Raw genomic sequence first — 19400 nt, 5'->3', positions numbered from 1 at the left:
TATGCACAGCAGGGATTGGCCAGAGGGCATGGTCTCTGGGTCCTGTGCCTCATCCTCCTAATTAATCAAATGGCTAACTGAAGAAATCCCATTTGTAGCTATAAACTCCTACCACACCTGATTATGTTAATTGGAAAAGGTATTTTGGTCTATTAATAGCATCCTTTCGGCAGATAAGTGGTACTTAGATTAAAAAAATGTTTACACACAGAACCCTAAGTGAAGCGTCCCAACTTGTGGAGCAATTGTAATGTAGACTGACTGAGACAGAAGATGCAAGCATTGCATCTGTGCAGTGCTCGGAGGAAGGCCTGATGGTCCCGAACTTGTAGCATAGTGCATTACCCTGTCTCAACGAGCGTCAGTCTTATCTAAACGGATGTCTCTGGTCGCTTTGGACAACCTGTATGTATTTAGTATTTCATTATCACAAACCTAGCCATAAGGGAGATCAAAGGCAAAGATACATCAACAAGTGGATGGATCATTAACTGAATCTAAAATAGGCTGAATTTTAGATGATAACTACAAATTATTTTAATGCTTTACTTTAATATAGAAATAGAAACACTACAAGTTCTGTAATGTCTTTATTGTTAAATCCTTGATTCTGCGTTGGATTAGGAAATAGGCAGTTGAATTGAGGTTTGGTTTTAAAAATCAATAAACTTGATTATCAAAAAAAAGTAGGCAGTAGGCACGTTTCAGGTATCTAATGCGCGTGACAGAGGTCTTGTTCCCGGTGAGTCAGGCCAAATCCTCCATCCGAGACACAAACGCACACACTGAGATGCAGTCTTTTTTTTTTTTTTTAAGAGTCCAGTCCATCTTTTTTATTTATTATTTTTTTTTTTTAATTCCTGACGTTACAGAACTAAACCGAAATGAAATGCATTAATTCCACCCATTACATTTCATAACAGAAATATCTTCATGAACAAAAAAAAAATAACAGAACAAAGGGAAAGCCTTATAAAACTAAAACATGGGTCAGCGATTTTAACAGCTGAAAAAAGGAATTAAAACTTCTCTTAAAAAATTCGCGAGTGGATGGGAAGCATAGAAACTGAAATTTACAAACCAGTTAAAACCTGGAATTGCAGACGGCTTGGAAACTACACAGATGGATCATGGGTAAATGAACAGCAGGAAGGGAGCAGAGTTCTGAGAAAGGCCTTGGTGTTCTAACTACTTCCCATTCCACCAGTCTCTGATAAAAGCCTGACATTGATGAGGTACTGTGCCAGGCTAATGCTGGCAGCAGATCCAGTGATGGTGACTTGGCGCTCAGTAGAAGCTTCCACAGGGTTAGCGATTTTGATTTGCGCCCCTGACATCTGGCGAATCTCATTAATTTTAGAGCCTTGACGCCCAATGATGCAGCCAATCAAGTCATTCGGAATGGTGAGTTCATGAGAAGTGGTTGGAGCAGATGCATCGATGCCACCACTGAATCCGGTGTTTCCCCCACCATGAGACATCGGAAAGTGAGACTGTTGCATTGCCAACTGGTGCAGCTTTGTGAGATCTGGCTGTGGAATGGCATACTGTCCTTGAATGGTATAGGCCCCATGGAGATCCACAGCATCAAGGGAGACACCGCCTGTGTGGGCCCTCCGTCCCTCCCACAGGTCAGTCTCACATGCGTGTCCTCCGGCTTGCCGTGACACCTGTCCACCGGCAAAGATCACAGGTGAGCTGGATGGCTTGGGTCGGTATGGGATGGTGACGCCCTTCGGAGGAGACTCCAGCATAACCACACATATCTGTTTGACACACTCTATGATGGAAGCAGGAATTCCTGCACTTGTGATGGCTCTTTCTGTTGAGTTGGGTAGCATGTTTCCCGCTACTTGCACCTGTGCTCCAGTGGTCTCTCTGATCTCTTTAATCTTGCAACCTCCTGGTGGCGGTCACATCCTAATTTGCACGGAGGGACCGCCGCTGCCCCTGCGGACAGTCCCTCCACCTCTGGGGTGTGTCTGCCATCCTAATAGGCCCCTAGGTTAGTCCCCCCCACTTCTTTTTTTAGGACTTGTGCCCTGTTTACATGTACACAAAGGTCACATTCATTTTTTAGGTGAAGGATATTAAGTTAGTTGCCCAGAATTACAGGGAGCGTAGCACTAAAGACAGGAATGTTCAGTTGTACCTTGTTGCACTCTGTGCTGCAGTCATTTAGGGGGAAAGAAGCGAGCACCTGTTTCTGCAGCAGTGAACTGGAAGACTGACTGGTGAGGATGGCTCTCTTACTGACAGTCTAATGTATGTGTTCAAAGGTGAGCGGGCGCGGGGCAAAAATGGCGGGAGCACGCATGACAATAAAGTTCAGAGCAGTCACCGGTTCTGCACAAGCAAGTGACGCTCGACTAGACCAGGATCAGAACTATACATCACTTGAGCAAAGTCTCAGGGTTACCAATTGGCTTTGCTTTTGACTCCTCCTTCCCATGTTCAAAGTCAAACCATTGATGAAAACATAAGGATGGGAGGAGACTACAACCACCCACTCATTCCTGACTCGGCCAGGCCGTCCTGCCTCAGGTCTTCATTCTGTAGGGAGTTTTGGTGACTCCACCCTGGGCCACATAAGTGTGCACCCCAAGGCAGACAAGATTGAACAAGCCCCCTTCTGACGAATATAGCATGTTACTACGCATGCTATTTCATCGCATTCTATAACAACAAGGTCATTAAAACGACCACGTTGTTAGAATGCGATACCTTTACATCGCTAGTTATTAGATCGACTTGCTGTAGGGGGCGCGATGAACTTAGGAATAGTATAATTTACTATTCCAATCCAGCGTGTGCAACAGTAGGGAAGGTGTTGGAATAGTAAATTATACTATTCCTTAGTTTAGAGCGCCCCCAACAGCAAGCAAATCTAATGACTTGCCATGTAAAGGTAATGTATACTAACAACGCGGTCATTGTAACGACCGCATTGTAAATGCTCTGCGATGTAATGACAGCGTTGTAAATGCTGTTTCCGGTTCTGACACCTGACGTAACTATAATCATTTGGGCCTAAAGGACGACAAATGCCTCCGCCCTGCACATGCGTAGTTCCTCCACCATGGTAAAAAAACACAATCTTCTCTTATTTACAATAGAACAGCCAGCTGCTGAGCTCCTGCATTGCTCCCTATCAGTGGATTCACACCCCTCAAGCCCACAGACAGCAGCCGCGGCTTGCCTCAAATCTGTTGATTGGTCCTGCAAAGATGCCTCTCTTTCCTGTCAATCATAGACAACAAGTAACAATTTGTTTGTCCTTGTCTGTGAAAAGTATATCTTGGGGGTATCTCGTGATCTCCTCATTCCCCTCTGTCATTCAGCATCTAATTGTAACCTCCAGCATAGACTGTTTGATCGGTCCAACCGAGGATCCAAGTGCACAGATGATATCCAGGGCCCTACGTCCCTGGACCGCTACAAGAGCATCGTGAACGCGCTATGGTCCTAGAATATCGTGGCCTAAATATCAGGTGAAGAAATTATCCATAAACCAATATCACTTCCAGAAATATATCCTCATTGTAGTCAATAATAGAAAATCTACAACCAATTTTCTAAATTATATTTAGGGTAAAATATGTATGTCAAATTATTGTTTTGTGATTGTTTTGTTAATGATATTCTTACGTATAAAATGGAAAGAGGATTGCGTGTTTTAAGCATATATGGTGATGGACAGGTAGCTGTGTCTTAATGAAAGAAGCGTCCTCTCGCTGATTCAGGTACGAATAGAAAAAAGCCTTGGTTTTATCGATACTACATTTCTGCAGATATTTTTGTGCAGGAGCACCCAAGAAAGAGCTCTTGAAAGTTGAAACCGCTAAGGCTGCAAAATCAAGCAGCCAGACAGCTTCAACTTAAATAAATAAATTGTCTGGCTCTCGAGTGCTTGCATTGGGAGCATTGGTTCCCAGTAGAGCAGAGAATAAAGTTAAATCGACTCTGCGCGTCTTAAAAGGTAGGGTGGAATAGTCACCAAAATTCTAGAATTCTCTGTTCCTAAATTATATGCGTCCAGTTATAACCTGCTCCCACAGTCAGAATTAGATCAGGTTAGGATCCTCGCTGGTAGGTTGATCTGAGTTCTAGGAGTTTAAGTCTGGAATGATTTATGCCCAGAAAGAATCAAATTTGGCATTTATCACGTTTCCAAATATCTGTCTTAAACATTGTTATCGACGCTATAAAGTAGTGGCCGTTGGCCAGCGCATTGTAAACGACTGAATGAGCTAATACCTAAAACAACAGAAGTCTATTCAATTTTGGTAGAGACGAAGCATAACACACGAGGATAAAGGTGACACCCCTTTTAGAAGGACAAGCCTGTAAAAATGTCCTGGTAGAACAGGTTCTGTAATAGATTGGATTATTGATGGATGATTAATGGTTAAGAGACTCTAGCTGAGAGAGGAAAAACTGATAGAGTAATGATAAGGTAGGTTACAGTTTAGAGTTTCATTGCAGAGATTAAAAGTAAAGCACATGATCATTAAAGGAGGGACCCATCACCAAGAAGATAACTTTAGCTCAAGGTCTATGAGAAGGAGGCAACCCTGACAGGGTAGGAGTGCCAAATGCCTCATAGCAGAAGAGATACTGCTGAGAATAGTTGTATCCCAGATTGTATACTAGCGAGGAGGCGCCTTGAGAGTCAATGCAGCACTGACTGTTTATCAAAATAGGCCCGGCTAAGGGTAATTCTACCACATTTTATTTATTTATTTATTTATTTATTTTAAAGGTATTATATAGTACTGGCTAGATCCGGAGGTATCAGAGCGCTTTACATGAATATCAGATTATAGTTACAGGTTACATCGTTACAAAGGTTACACAGTTATTAGAGCTTGGCAACATAGTTACTTGTAAGGTCGAGATAAACAATAAGCACAAATACGTAAGGGGAAAAGCAGGCAAGGGGAGAGATTCAGGGGAGGGGGGTAGGAGCAGGGGAAGTAGACAGGTAATGAAGGTGGGAAAGAGGAGGGGAGGGTGAGAGACACCGCATGGAAAGAGGAGGGGAAGGGCGACGGGGACACAAACCGGTAGACGAGTCAAAGCAACGTCCAAAGTCCAGTAAGCTGTGATCCCAGGGGAAGTAGTATCACTTCCCTATCTCTGTTGCGGGAGGCTCCCTTTACGTGGTTGACTTTCTCAGAGGGGTCTCTGAGACTCCAAGGCCTACATACCGTATACTTCCCCAAAAAGGGGAGAGGGAGTGCTGTGGCTTGGGGTGCCATATCATACCTCAACTGTGAGTGGCTCCCTTGGCGCAGTGGACCATCTCAGCGGGTTCGCTGAGACGCCAGAGTATAAATATTGGATCTTTCCCCATCAAGGGGAGAAGGAGTGCTTAGTCAAAAGGCACAAAGGACAGGGGGCTAGGCAGAGTAGCAGGCAAGGGGAGAGATTCAGGGGAGAGGGGATAGGAGCTAGGGAAGTAGACAAAGAGAGAAAGAGTACTAAATGGGAGCATATTTAAATAATGAGTTATTATATAGCGCTGGCTAGACCCAAAGGAATCAAAGCGCTTTACATGAGGAACAATGATGTTGCAATTTACATCAGTTAAAAGTTACATAAGTATCAAGAAAAGCATTTAAAGAACATAGGGAACAAGGTGAATGGAGCAAGGAAGGGTAAGGGGATAGGGTAAAGGGGTGGTAGGAAGATAGGAAAAAATCTGCCCAAGGTCCGGCTGGGTAGGTGATGGCAAGGGGGGGAGTCCACAACCCATCTCCTCTTTAGCTATATGGTAGCTACACCGGACTGTACATGTGTTGGAGCCAGAATTTTGTACGGTGAGTTATCATATGACATACATATGGTGTCCTAAATGTTGTTTCATTGAGTGTAGATTTTCTATTGTTAACTCCAATGGGGTAATATTTTGTAAATGAAATGTATGACATAGTATTTATTTTATATGATAATCTATTCATGTTATACGATAATCTGTTTATGTAATGTGATAATCTGACAATGGTGTTCATGTACAGTATTCTATAGATAGCATTTTGCTGGGAGTAATTGTCTGAAATGTTCTTTCACACATCAAGCCCTGCTGAGTAATTACAAAAGCTGTAATATGCAGAGCACTGCTGAGAACAAGTGAAGCACTTGCTCTTGTAAAAAGGCAGGAATGAGAGTAGTTGTATCACACACTTGCTGCTAGATGATGTGCTGCTGAAACTAATCATAGCAGTTATTCTCTAACAGAAGTGACGATGCTTATAGGAATAATAGCACATCCTGTGTTACAGAGAGGGGCTCTCAGAGTAATTGTAGCAAACACTCATGAACAAACCTGAAACTAATCATCATTACAGCAGTACATCTTTAATTGCTGGGGTACTCCTGAAAGTCACAGTGGCACAGACACTCTAGAAGACAGGGCACAACTTACATCATTGTTGTATACACGCTGTGTGAAGGGTACTACTGGGAATAATTATATAGGGTGAGATGGACTCTCTCATAGAGGGACCATTACTGGACAGTACTTGATGGGGCACTGCTAACCATAGTTGCAGAACACGGGCTCTAACAATTAAAATGAAAGGGAACACAGAACCTCTCCCCATTGCATCGCAGAATGTAATCACAGCCCAGAGCCTCACATAGTTGGGGTGTGGCTGAAAGTATTTGTAGAGCAGCCTCTTTATAGACAGGGTACTGCTGCTTGTAACTGAAATACAGAGTTTTAAATAGAGGAAGGACTGCAGAGAATCATTTACACAGAAATTCTGTTATGCAGTAGGGAATCTGCAACAGAGGGACTGTGCTGAGAGTAATTGTGGCATAGAATCCGCAGCAGACGGGACGCTGATGAGAGTAATTGTAGCACAGAATCCGCAGCAGACGGGACGCTGATGAGAGTAATTGTAGCAATAAACCTGTAATAGACAAGACACAGCTGAGAATTGTAGCATAGAATCTGTAACAGATGGGATGCTGCGGAGAGTAATTGTAGCATAGAATCTGTAACAGACGAGACAGCGATGAGAGTAATTGTAGCATAGAATCTGTAACAGACGGAACAGCGCTGAGAGTAATTGTAGCATAGAATCTGTAACAGATGGGACGCTGCTGAGAGTATTTGTAGTATAGAATCTGTAACAGATGGGACGCTGCTGAGAGTATTTGTAGTATAGAATCTGTAACAGACGGGATGCTGCTGAGAATAATTGTACCATAGAATCTGTAACAGATGGGATGCTGCTGAGAGTAATTGTAGCATAGAGTCCACAGCAGATGGGATGCTGCTGAGAGTAATTGTAATAACCTGTAATAGACAGGACACAGCTGAAACATGTAGCATAGAATCTGTAACAGATGGAATGCGTCTAAGAGTAATTGTAGCATAGAATCTGTAACAGATGGGATGCTGCTGAGAGTAATTGTAGCATAGAATCTGTAACAGATGGGATGCTGCTGAGAGTAATTGTAGCATAGAATCTGTAACAGATGGGATGCTGCTGAGAGCAATTGTAGTATAGAATCTGTAACAGACGAGATGCTGCTGAGAATAATTGTACCATAGAATCTGTAACAGATGGGATGCTGCTGAGAGTAATTGTAGTATTAAACCTGTAACAGATGGGACACTGCTGAGAATTGTAGCATAGAATCTGTAACAGATGGGATGCTGCTGAGAGTAATCGTAGCATAGAATCTGTAACAGACGGGGCACTGCTGAGAGTAATTGTAACATAGAATCTGTAACAGATGGGATGCTGCTGAGAGTAATTGTAGTATAGAATCTGTAACAGACGAGATGCTGCTGAGAATAATTGTACCATAGAATCTGTAACAGATGGGATGCTGCTGAGAGTAATTGTAGTATTAAACCTGTAACAGATGGGACGCTGCTGAGAATTGTAGCATAGAATCTGTAACAGATGCGATGCTGCTGAGAGTAATCGTAGCATAGAATCTGTAACAGACGGGGCACTGCTGAGAGTAATTGTAACATAGAATCTGTAACAGATGGGGCCCTGCTGAGAGTTATTGTAGTATACAATCTGTAACAGACGGGGCACTGCTGAGAGTAATTGTAGCAGAGAATCTGTAACAGACAGGACAGTGCTGAGAGTAATTGTAGCATAGAATCTGTAACAGATGGAATGCTGCTGAGAGTAATTGTAGCATAGAATCTGTAACAGACGGGGTGCTGCTGAGAGTACTTGTAGCATAGAATCTGCAGCAGACGGGACACTGCTGAAAGTTATTGTAACAATAAACCTGTATTAGGCGGGACACTGCTGAGAATTGTAGCATAGAATCTGTAACAGATGGGATGCTACGGAGAGTAATTGTAGCATAGAATCTGTAACAGATGGGATGTTGCTGAGAGTAATTGTAGCATAGAATCTGTAACAGATGGGACAGCATTGAGAGTAATTGTAGCATAGAATCTGTAACAGATGGGATGCTGCTGAGAGTAATTGTAGCATAGAATCCTCAGCAGATGGGATGCTGCTGAGAGTAATTGTAGCATAGAGTCCACAGCAGATGGGATGCTGCTGAGAGTAATTGTAGCATAGAATCTGTAACAGATAGGATGCTGCTGAGAGTAATTGTAGCATATAATCCTCAGCAGATGGGATGCTGCTGAGAGTAATTGTAGCATAGAGTCCACAGCAGATGGGATGCTGCTGAGAGTAATTGTAACAATAAACCTGTAATAGACAGGACACAGCTGAGACATGTAGCACAGAATCTGTAACAGATGGAATGCTGCTGAGAGTAATCATAGCATAGAATCTGTAACAGATAGGACAGCGCTGAGAGTAATTATAACGTAGAATCTGTAACAGATGGGGCCCTGCTGAGAGTTATTGTAGCATAGAATCTGTAGCAGACGGGATGCTGTTGAGATTAATTGTAGCATTAAACCTGTAACATACGGGACGCTGCTGAGAAGTGTAGCATAGAATCTGTAACAGACGGGGCACTGCTGAGAGTAATTGTAGGCTAGAATCTGTACCAGAAGGGGCACTGCTGAGAGTATTGTAGCAGAGAATCTGTACCAATTCTGAGAGGTATTGCAGCACTGGTTTTCCAATACATGGGATACTTCTGAGAGTCAGTGTAGCACAGAGCCTAGAATGGATGGGACACCCTGAAATTACTTCCAGGCTGTAGCATGGACTGTATAATATTTGCGGCATTTCTGAAAGTGATTGCATCACTGTTGTGATGGAAATGTCTCCGGCATGACTTTGGAAAGAATGCCCCACTCCTCTCTGTTGATGTGATGGCAAAGTCACTGAAATGGCACAGCAGTGAATATGACAATCAAACATCCTCAGAGACAACCTTTCTGAGAAGGGGATTGAGACCACAGAGCATGTCTCTGAGGTCTGGCGGGACACCCCAAGTGCACCCTCACAGCCAGAGTGACTGCTGCCCTCTCACTGGGCGCGAGAAGCTGGCAGCGGTGGCTGCGAGGATGTAATGTGGAAGCAATAGACCTTTTACCTGTGGCTTTCAGGGGGGAGATGCCTAATGGCTTCTGCTGTTGAAAGATTTTCCTAGTTTCTCCACTTGCTCGTTCATTAAATCCTATTTTATATATATTTTTTTATTATTTTTTATTATTTTTATTATTATTTAATATATATAATATAATATATTATTATTTATTATTATTAAAAATATATATATATTTATATATAAATATAAATAAATAAAAATATAAATGGCTAGATTTACTTAAGATAAAACGGGTTAAAAATAGTGAGCGGACCTTCTCATTACGAGCAGGGGTATTAGAAAATTTGATAAGATCTTGGGGACATTCTTTGATTCAATTCGAGAGGAATCTTTGTTATTATGGGAGGTAGCAGTTTTTTATAAACTTTACAGAATATTATATGCTTATATTGTGACTCTAATTACTTTGCTACAATACTTGGTGTATGGTATATGTTTTATCTATCAGGCTTATGTAAATGTTTTTCTATGCTAAATGAGTTTTAGAAACGTTAATGGACTGTATATTATTCATAATTTTGTATGGTTATTAAGGACTTCAATAAAAAAAATGGGGAAAAAATCCATGTGGAGAGTACATGTACATTCTGTATATGTGAGTTTGCTGAGTGTGGAGCCTGTGCGTGACTTATAAATAACAGGAATTCATTTTGTACTCCTTTGTGAGAATGGCAATTTGAGATTGAGGACTCAGGGTTATAGCTGTTCAGGTCTTGGAAGTAGGCGCTGGAACAATATTCCCTTCCCCTGAAAGTTCGCTGTAGCTGGGCTTTAGTATCTGGTGGATGGGTGGGACTATTCTCTCTTTAGTAGTATTGCCTCTGGGGAATTGCCACAGCCTTTATGCCACCCTTTTCTGCTGTGGCTGCTTCACAATAGATCTGGCTGGTCAGACTGGTCCCAATAAACAAAACAACACAAATCACTTGAAACCAGCTTTAGGGGTGTTTCTCTGTCAGAATTGATAACCATACAGTGGGCAGCAGGATTCTGCTGGAGAAATCTCCCAAAAATCGAACACTCCATCAGGTTGGCTAGGGATAGGCGTTGCATACAAGTGTTACTGCAAAAACAACTGTTCCAGAGCCTGGATCTGTTCAGGAATCTTGCAAGAAGAACCCCCCCCCCCCCCCCCCCCCCCGAAGTCATGAGCCCAGCTTTCTGAAGAGACTCAGATCTGTGCAAACTAGTCAAGAGCCTGTGTCCTGCTGGCCAAGCAGCTTTATTCTGTCTTGAAGAAAGAAGCCTCATCTTGCAATGGCTATCTAGAAACGGAGCCTCACAGCCCAGATGTGCCGGATGAAATAAATGCTGTGTGCAGCTGTAAGGAGGTGAATTAAGGATACCCCAGAACCTCTGTGGGTGGAAAGCGGGCCTGTAGTTGGAGGATAGGTGGCCGCCATCAACAAGAGAGAACATTAAGATGTAGCATGCCAAAGCAAAATTGCTGTGTTTTATTTTTCACTGGGGTTGGGAGGAAATTGTGGAGTTTTAATAAAAACTCTGTGGAGCTCTGCGAGTGGCGGAATAATGGTCCATCACTCAGCTAGCACTGATTTATAGCTCCAGGAGCTTGTTCTGCACTGTAAAATCAGGGCAAACAACACCATGCGGTGCTCCACAGGGTGCTGCTTTTTTCTGCCGCTTGAGTAGATTTTCTTCTCAAACAGCAGCTTTCGTAACTCGAACGACAACCTTCTCAACGTGAGCCTTAGCGACCTGCCGCGACTGCCTTTGTTGAGAACTCTCGGCAGGAGGCGGTCGTCTAACATTCTAGTTTTCTCGCTCACTCTTGCCAACTTAATGTTGATGAGCCACGCTCGAGAAAAACTCGGCCACGTGCAGGTTGTTGCTGTTTTTGCCAAACTCCGCACTCGAAGCAGAGCAAAGAGTGGGCATAACTCCAAGGACTACGCCGGCGGCACAGACTTTACCACACACCCCTATTATTCACCCAAATACTGATTCCAGAATAGAGTGAGCATACTCCCTAACTGGTAAGTTTTAGGGACTGGTCTTAATCCCTACAGCAGGGAAACATCAGAATGTTGAGCAAGCATTGGACATTGGTGAGAAAAGAGGGCATGAGCTGGAGTTTTTTAGTAGGGGTAGACACATGACAGGAGGACAAATAGTGGAGGTATAAGGAGGGGCATAATTAGTTGGAAAGTTATAAAAGCAAGGTTTCTATCAGGAGAGGTGGGGACTGTCTATGCTGCAGCATCCCTCATTACCATAGGCCCTTCTGCTTTATAGGCAAGTACAACGGAAGAGGGGGTGGAAGACTGGATGCACGGCAACACCCTTCCTTACCATTAGTCCTTCTTCTCTCCTGTTGGAAGGTGCTAGAGCCCACCAGTAATTAGAGAAATGCTGTGATTGAGAAGCCAGGAGAGGAGTTCAAATACTGTTGGTCAACAGGAGAGACAGATGCCATTCAAGCACAGGGTAAAAGTTGACCCCAAGCTCAGAAAATATAGCCTTAAAGCCCGCTGCTGAGGGCTACTGGTTGTTAAAGGCCGTGAACCTGAGTTAAATATAACGAGGGAGATGGCCTTTAACAAACCGCATAGCCCAAGGCCAAAGAGCTAAAAGTCTGTTACAACATTCCACCAACTAAGGGTAGAGTGTTCTAAATTAAAAAGGGAGAAACATAGAGACAAAGATTGGAATGTTAGATCACCGAGCTTTTAAAAACCATTATAAGCCCGGAGCTACTCCATTGACTTCAATTGAGCTCTCAACATTCCAATGTTTTAATATAGGCTTATAGCCCGCTGTAGCAGGCTATACCGGCCATTAAAGGCCAGCTCCAGCGTTAAAGGCCCAAGCCAAAGGCGAGGGCCTTTAACAAGGGAGCAGAACTTTAATGACCGGTATAGCCCAGCTATGACACCTATAAGGCTGTTAAAACATTCTCCCACTAGAGAGCAGAATGTTTTGACAAAGAAAACAAAGGCCTATTGGAGCCTGCGTCATACATTAAATATGACGCATCAGGTATGTCGCAAGGAGTGCGCACTGAGAAGTGACGCATCGCTGCTTTCACTCAGCGATGCGTCATTCCTCATAAATGAGGCCCCATATTTTTTACTGAATGTTGATTTGAGTGGGTGGGGCTTGGTGGGTTCAGGGCTGAAGAAGTCGGATGAGAATTTGCCATAAAAGATCTGTTTTTACCGCTGGATAGATGTTGCTTATCGTCAATGTGATGTTCTTTAAGTTCTATGCAATAAAAATATATTTTTTTTAAATAATGAAAATAGCTGCTGCAAGTATGCAGGAAGTGGACAAAAATCTGTTGAGCCTTGTTGCTGTTTCATGTTATCACCATTGACATTTATGTAAAACTGGGCGTCGGTTAGGGGTACTCAGTCACAGCTCTTCGCTGGATCTTTGTTTTTCGCCTACCTACCCATGACCTCAAGGGTCAAGATCCAGCATGAGAAAGGAAAAAAGGACTACATGGTATGTTACTTCTTGTAGCTTTTTCTCCTCGGGCGTCCTTTAACTTTTGAGCGCTGCATAGGAGGCTGTTCCCAGATTAAGGATGGGACCAGAGATCAGCCGTATGATGTCATTGGTAGCCATATGGCGCGTGATGTCACTTCCTCTACCCTTGGCATTTTTGGAATTTATGTTCTTGCAGAAAATAAAGGACAATTGCTCTTATACTTTTTGTCAAAATAAATGGTTATTTTCTATCCTTCCAAAAACTTGGTGGTGTCTGGGCCTGGGCAGAGAAAAGACAGATATGAGCAGAAGAGGTTGCCTCCATCTCTGCTTCTGTGTTGCCTTTGCCACTTGGACCAGGCTACCATTTGCCGGAAGTCAAAATAGTAACTTACTGGACTTTGGGAAGAAGTGAAAACCTTTCTTTTTTAGAATTTGTGTGGGGTGGGAATTTGCTTTGGCGATTGTGAGCTGCTTAAATGAATTATTGATTTGCCATGTTTGCCTGTATTTCTGGCCAGCATGTGCATTTACCAAGGCAGATAACAAAAAAAAGAAAACAGTGGAAGACTGCATCATAACATGTGCAAGTGACCTTTCATGGGGTTACTTAGTTAGGAATAAAGGTTTTGTTCAGTAGTAGAGTTGCCACCCGCTGTCAATCAAATCACTGATGCGCATCAGGACAACCAATCGTGCACCGGCCAATAGACTTTGTTAGTATTCTCATCCAGACGGCAGTTCAGTTCCCAGAACCCACAGGTCGCGAACACGCGTAAATAATCACTTGGAAACACTATTGACGGAAATGTCAAAAACCCCATCTGCCTATGGATTTTCTCTCATTAAGTCTAATTGCCTGTTCCTCTGCGGCGAGAGGGAGCGGGCGGCCAGTCTTCGGAGAGCAGTGATGGCCAAGCATCATTGAGACCTGTGAAGGACTCACCGTTCTATTGATCACCTCGCGCCTTCAGAATGCACCGCCGCTTGTTTGCCGCCATTTATGTTTTTCCCTCCATTTTAGGGATCTCATAATGTTCAATGCAGCTAGAAGCGCTGGTGGTTACAATGTATCAAACAATGCTGCATTCCTTTATCCGAGTCTCGTAGGTATTCACGTTTGCCTCAAATAAGCGTGCCAGGGTCAATGCGGACAAAGAGCGTAGGAACACACACTGGTTACCTCAGGAAAACCAGCGATGTGCCCAATTAGCTAACATTTTTTTTTTAGATACATCTCAAATACCTATTTATAGAGTGACATGAAATCTCAAATTATGATGCGTACTATTGATTTTTAGCTTTGTGTGCTGAATAAGTGCCCACACTTTTTTAATCTGTATTCTTTTGAGGACTTGAGTTTTGGATGGAAGGGCTTTCATTATTATCTTCTTGCTCTTATTTTCTATTCTCTTCCGAATCTACATTGTTGTCTACCATTTTTACTAAATAACAATTTGAAACTAAAAAAAGAAATCATCTGTCTTACTCATTAAACTAAAAAATAGATTGCAGCTGAAAGAGTGGGAAGAAAAAATAATGTCTAGCATACATTAGTATAACTTCTCTCATTAAATCACTCACTAGCATATATTCTCTGCCATTTTACAAGTAAAGCTTAGAGCCCTTCGTTTGACCTTTCACCAGAACAGCATTACCCATTCCTTCTGCCACCTGTCCAGCCCATCCCAAAATGTGTCGCTGGATGGGAATCTGTTCTATGTTTCCTTATGGGAAAAGGAAACATGGAACTATGGATAGGCATTAAGAAAGTGTTGAAAGATGCACTTTATTTACTCAGAAAGGAATCAGCAACTTTGAGGTTTAGTAGGGGTGATGGGGCGGTGAGCTGCTGGTGTCTCCTTCTAAACAGCTCCTGCATCTAGAAAGGTTTCATGAGCTGGATTTAGCCACTGACATCTGTAATTAACTGTAAGTTACTGGTGTTTTTTTGTGTGGCATTTTTAACATGGCACGAGCTTGGCCAGAGGGCATTACCAGAGAACTGGGAGAACATCTTCTCCCAGTCCAAATCTTGGCAAGACTGACAGCCTTCTGTTCTTAAGGATCGGTCACTAAATTAATATTGAACTGGGTAATAGTAACATCTGTTATTTTTATCATTAGGAATGCAAGAGTTCAGAATGAACTGCTATTAAAAAAAAATAAGTGTATAAAAATTGCATCAAAATGAGTGCATTTTTTCATTGGTTCTGCTGACATATTGGGGCACTTGGAAAGTGTTAAATAGTTCCTAATGCATGTTTTCGTGTCCAAAAACAAGGTGGGGCATGGCAGACCTCAACTGGCATATTCAGCCTTTATGCAAGGCCACTGTAGTATGTGGAAGAAGGTCCACAGGGGCATGATAAAAGTGAATTCTCATACATGGGCAGCAATGCACATTTCCACAGTGACTTCAAATCATGCCTTTACGCCTGCTACTGCCGTTTTGGAATTCTGTGAGCAATGGTATCCCAGGCCCATTTCAATGTAAGGCATTTTTGACATGATTAATAACTTACTTTTGATATTAGCTAAGTCACCTTTTAGAGAATCCTACAAGGTGTCTAGGCCCGGGTCCATAGTGTGCAGAAGTGGAGCAGGGCTAGTAAGATACAAAAGATCTTTTCACAGCACAGGCAAAGGTAGCTTTTTCTTTGATAAAAGAGCACTCTTAAACAAAAGTCAATTCCATAAGTGAAAATAACTACAAGTTTCATCTGCAAACCACTGTAATATTTAGCAACAAATTAAATTCAGTGGTGAGCGTAGTGTTGGGTTAAAAATATTTCAAAGACAAGCACAAATTCAGACAGACCGTAACGGAGTGGAGGCTGGATACACCAACGGTGACCCTGTCAAAGGATTTACCTTCAGACTAGGGGCCTGATTTAGATATCGGTGGATGGGTTACTCCTTCACAACAGTGATGGATATCCCCTCTGCTGAAATTGAAATCCCATAGGATAGTGTGGGATTTCTATTTCGTCGGATAGGATATCCCTCACTGTTGTGTCAGAGTAACCTGTTCGCCAAAATCTTAACCCCTTCACAGCGGGGGTAATTCCCCCGTTGTGCTGGGGGGCAGGGGGGCTCGCACAGCGCCCCGGTGCTTGTGACGCGCTCAGCTCGTCATGAGCCACGGTGCTCGTGTGCTCATGACGAGCTCAGCTCGTCACGGCCACAACCATTTGTGTGGAACGCTCAGCACAGCGGGGGAATTAGCCCTGCGTGCGAGCGTTGGAGCCATTATGACGAGTTCAGCTCGTCATGAGCACACGAGCACCGTGCCTCATGACGAGCTGAGCTCATCATGAGCAGCGATGTTGTTAATCATTCCCCCAGTCACCAAATACTGGGAAATCTTCTTCTGGTCAGACCTGTAGCTTTAGCCGCTCAGGCAAGGCGTCTGTGTACGTACCAGGTCTCTCTCCAGCAAGTCTAGTCCTCTATAGTAAACTGGGCCCTCTTGGAGTCTCGATTCCTTCTATTTTTGTGTCCCTGAAGCAGTTAAACAGGAGGCCCTCCACTTGTCTCTTGGAGAGCAGTTCCAGTCCCTGGGTCCTCTTTTTCTATCAGGAGTCATAAGTAAGAATTTCTCTTTCTGGAGGGCCTTCATCTTCAGATGGAGATTTCCAAGGTTCAGCAGGAATGTTCTGAGGATGTGGTGGTTTATGTGCCAGATTTAACCCATGCCCTAGCCGGTGACTAGAACAAATCTACCACCCAATCGGAAAATATTCTCTTGGTTCTCCCACTCCTTTTGAACCACTTGCTCTTTGCCTTACTGTAAAATTACCCAGGATCCTCTGTTTCAACATGGCAGGACCCAGCTGCCACAAGGAAGGCCTGCCTACAGATTCTTGCCATCTGTATACCTGACATTGTTAAAACTGGTTTTCCCTCCCCTTGTGTCAGGAACTTGACTGACTAGGATTGCTGTAAGGATGACCAGGAAAATCCCTCCAGGGCATCTCCAAGATAAACAAGGTAGTACCAAAGCTGCCCTTTGTTCTGCACAATGTCCTGCCCAGTCCCAGATGGCTAACCCCTGTTAATTGGTCAGCAGTTAACATCCATTGGCCTTTTCTGGACTCAGAGGCAGGCCATTGTTCTCTGAGCCAGAGCTGTTAAGTCTCCCAGCCAAGGATGTGTGTTCCAGCCCCAAAGTTGCTTTCCTGTTACGTTATCAAAAACCTGAGTACACTATTGAGTTAGATATAATATACTAAGCAGAAAATAACTTTGATGTAGTTTTCTAGCCCTTTTCTAAGCCGAGGTGGAAAATAAAAGATCTCTGTGCCAACATTCCAAGAACAATAAGTGCATATGTATTAATTATCAAGTTAGTCTCTTGACTGACCTATAGGTGAAAATGATGAAAGAGTTTGAGTAAATAATATCATTTCAGTACATTCTGATAGGTTAGATTATTGGTACAGTTTATACGAGATGGTCCATAGTGAGTAGCGCTGTGCCACAATTTCAGACCGTAGGGTTCCCATCTACTGCACATGCCTTCTGCTGCCCTCTTCAGTCTAAACTGATTAGCTATTATGTGCCTTGAAACAACTAACAAATGTAAAAGTGAGTGTCCCATGAGCCTCATAATCACAAAATGCTACTTAGGTTTTTACGCATGGATGTTGGTTCACCAAAATGCCAGATAGAAGTCACCTTGAGTGAACTTTTGACTGTGATGACATTATAGGGGTGATCGCTTATTCCACCTTTTGTTTCTTTAATAGCCTCCTGTTTACAATTGCAATACGTAAACATGGCTTCTGGAACCATGCTTAGCTATGGTTCCTATGTATCAGTATGGCTTCTGAGACCAGGGGTGGCAAGTGCTGCTCCTCCGGGGTACCAGGACAAGCCAGAGGTAGCACATGCTAACCCCAGTTACTCACAATTTTCTTCGATGATCTTCCCGCCACTTCTGTGTCTCTCTGCAGCATTATGAAAACTGTTAACCAGCATCATACAGTCATGATCTTCTGTGCTTTAGGGTGCCATTTTATAAGGCCGTGCTAGACTCTAATATTGAGAAAGTGTTTCTTGCTGAGCGGAAACAAGGATATTGCCATCTGTAGGAATGATCTGCTCCATTGCTTTGCCCTTTTCTGGCTTATCGGCTTTTGTGCAGTAAATAACCACAAGCCGGAAGAGATTCAACTGGAACTAAAAGGCCTTGGGGTGCCCTGCCTTTTAATGCAAGCTGATCTTTAGTTGGCACTATATTCCAAATGCCAACTGCTGCCTGGCATCCATTACAATTCTCAGAAGAGTGGCTGGCTGTAACAGATTGCCACTACACTGGCAGCTAAACTTTACACAAGAAAATATCTGATGAGAATTGCCTCTGTAACCTTTACTCCTTCTGGGTGCACTCTGGTGTGCAGCAGATGTTTGCCTATAGAATGCTGCCAGCATCTGATGTCACTCTTTTGACGGTACCTGTTGCTCCTTTGTAGGATCCCTTTAAGAGAAGCACACTCATAGACAGCTCAAAGTGTCTTAGAACAACCTCGTCTCCATAAACGAGGTTTGGGGAATATGGCGTGCAACCAAACACCTTTCATAATTCCTGTATCAATTATCTGAACTTAATTCATCCACTGAAGTGTCTCCACTCATTTTTGTAGAGTTAGAGACAATCAGACAATCTTTTAAGACCATAAATTATAAATGTCCAGAAAGGTGGTAAAATGTACCGACAACACCATCCAGTTCTTTTGTCAGTCGCTCTCAAGGTAGGTTTGCTCTTTGCAAATATTATGCATGCATACACTAAGGCTGTGTAACCTGCGACCTCTTTGTAGCAATCAATAAGGTCAACCTCAACCACAGTGTTCTTCAATAATGGATTTCCTTGACCGAGCACCAAACCCGTTTACACTTGCTTTCCCTAGTAGCATAATGGGACTACTTGAAATGTCCATTCCTGTACACCATCTCAGCTACCACCAAAAATAAATAGTCCAGTTGGGAAGCAGGCCTGACCACCACCTGATGCCTGAGATAACAAATTCTCACTCAAGACCTAAGATACGGATCAAATTCTTTCTTTGCACTCAAACTCCTCTCCCTCCGGCTTTCAGGAGTCTTTAACTTATTTTGCTTCCTGCTTTTCGCCTCATTTTGACCATAAGAGGACATAAGGCACCATTGTGAGACATTGTGTTGTTGTTTGAGGGGGGTGTGAGGCCTTCTCAAGCAGCAGCCACAATCTACGTCACGGTGAAGCACAAAAAGTCACTAAATTAACCTGTGCTTAACATTCTGGTAGCTTGGCACTAAAACAGGCAGACTTAACTTAGAGGCAATGCATAAAGTATTTACGGAGCACCTAAACAGTCATAAAGTGAAAGCACTGCACAAGAAAAGTACCACACCAATTTTAGAACCAATTTTAGAACAACAGA

The 19400-nt window shown here is 43.1% G+C and overlaps 1 protein-coding gene and 1 pseudogene across 1 annotated transcript in view; one reads left to right on the top strand and one right to left on the bottom strand.

The window, feature by feature from the left end:
- Positions 1–19400, top strand: part of PDE2A (phosphodiesterase 2A) — a 1220867-nt gene that overhangs the window by 535958 nt on the left and 665509 nt on the right. The gene's annotated exons all lie outside the window — the stretch shown is intronic.
- Positions 906–17769, bottom strand: LOC144773246 (poly(rC)-binding protein 2 pseudogene; annotated as a pseudogene).

Source organism: Lissotriton helveticus, chromosome 8 (assembly GCF_964261635.1).
Source record: "Lissotriton helveticus chromosome 8, aLisHel1.1, whole genome shotgun sequence".
Lineage (NCBI taxonomy): Eukaryota > Metazoa > Chordata > Amphibia > Caudata > Salamandridae > Lissotriton > Lissotriton helveticus.
Note: the sequence above shows the minus strand (reverse complement) of the source record. Positions and strands in the feature narration are given on the sequence as shown.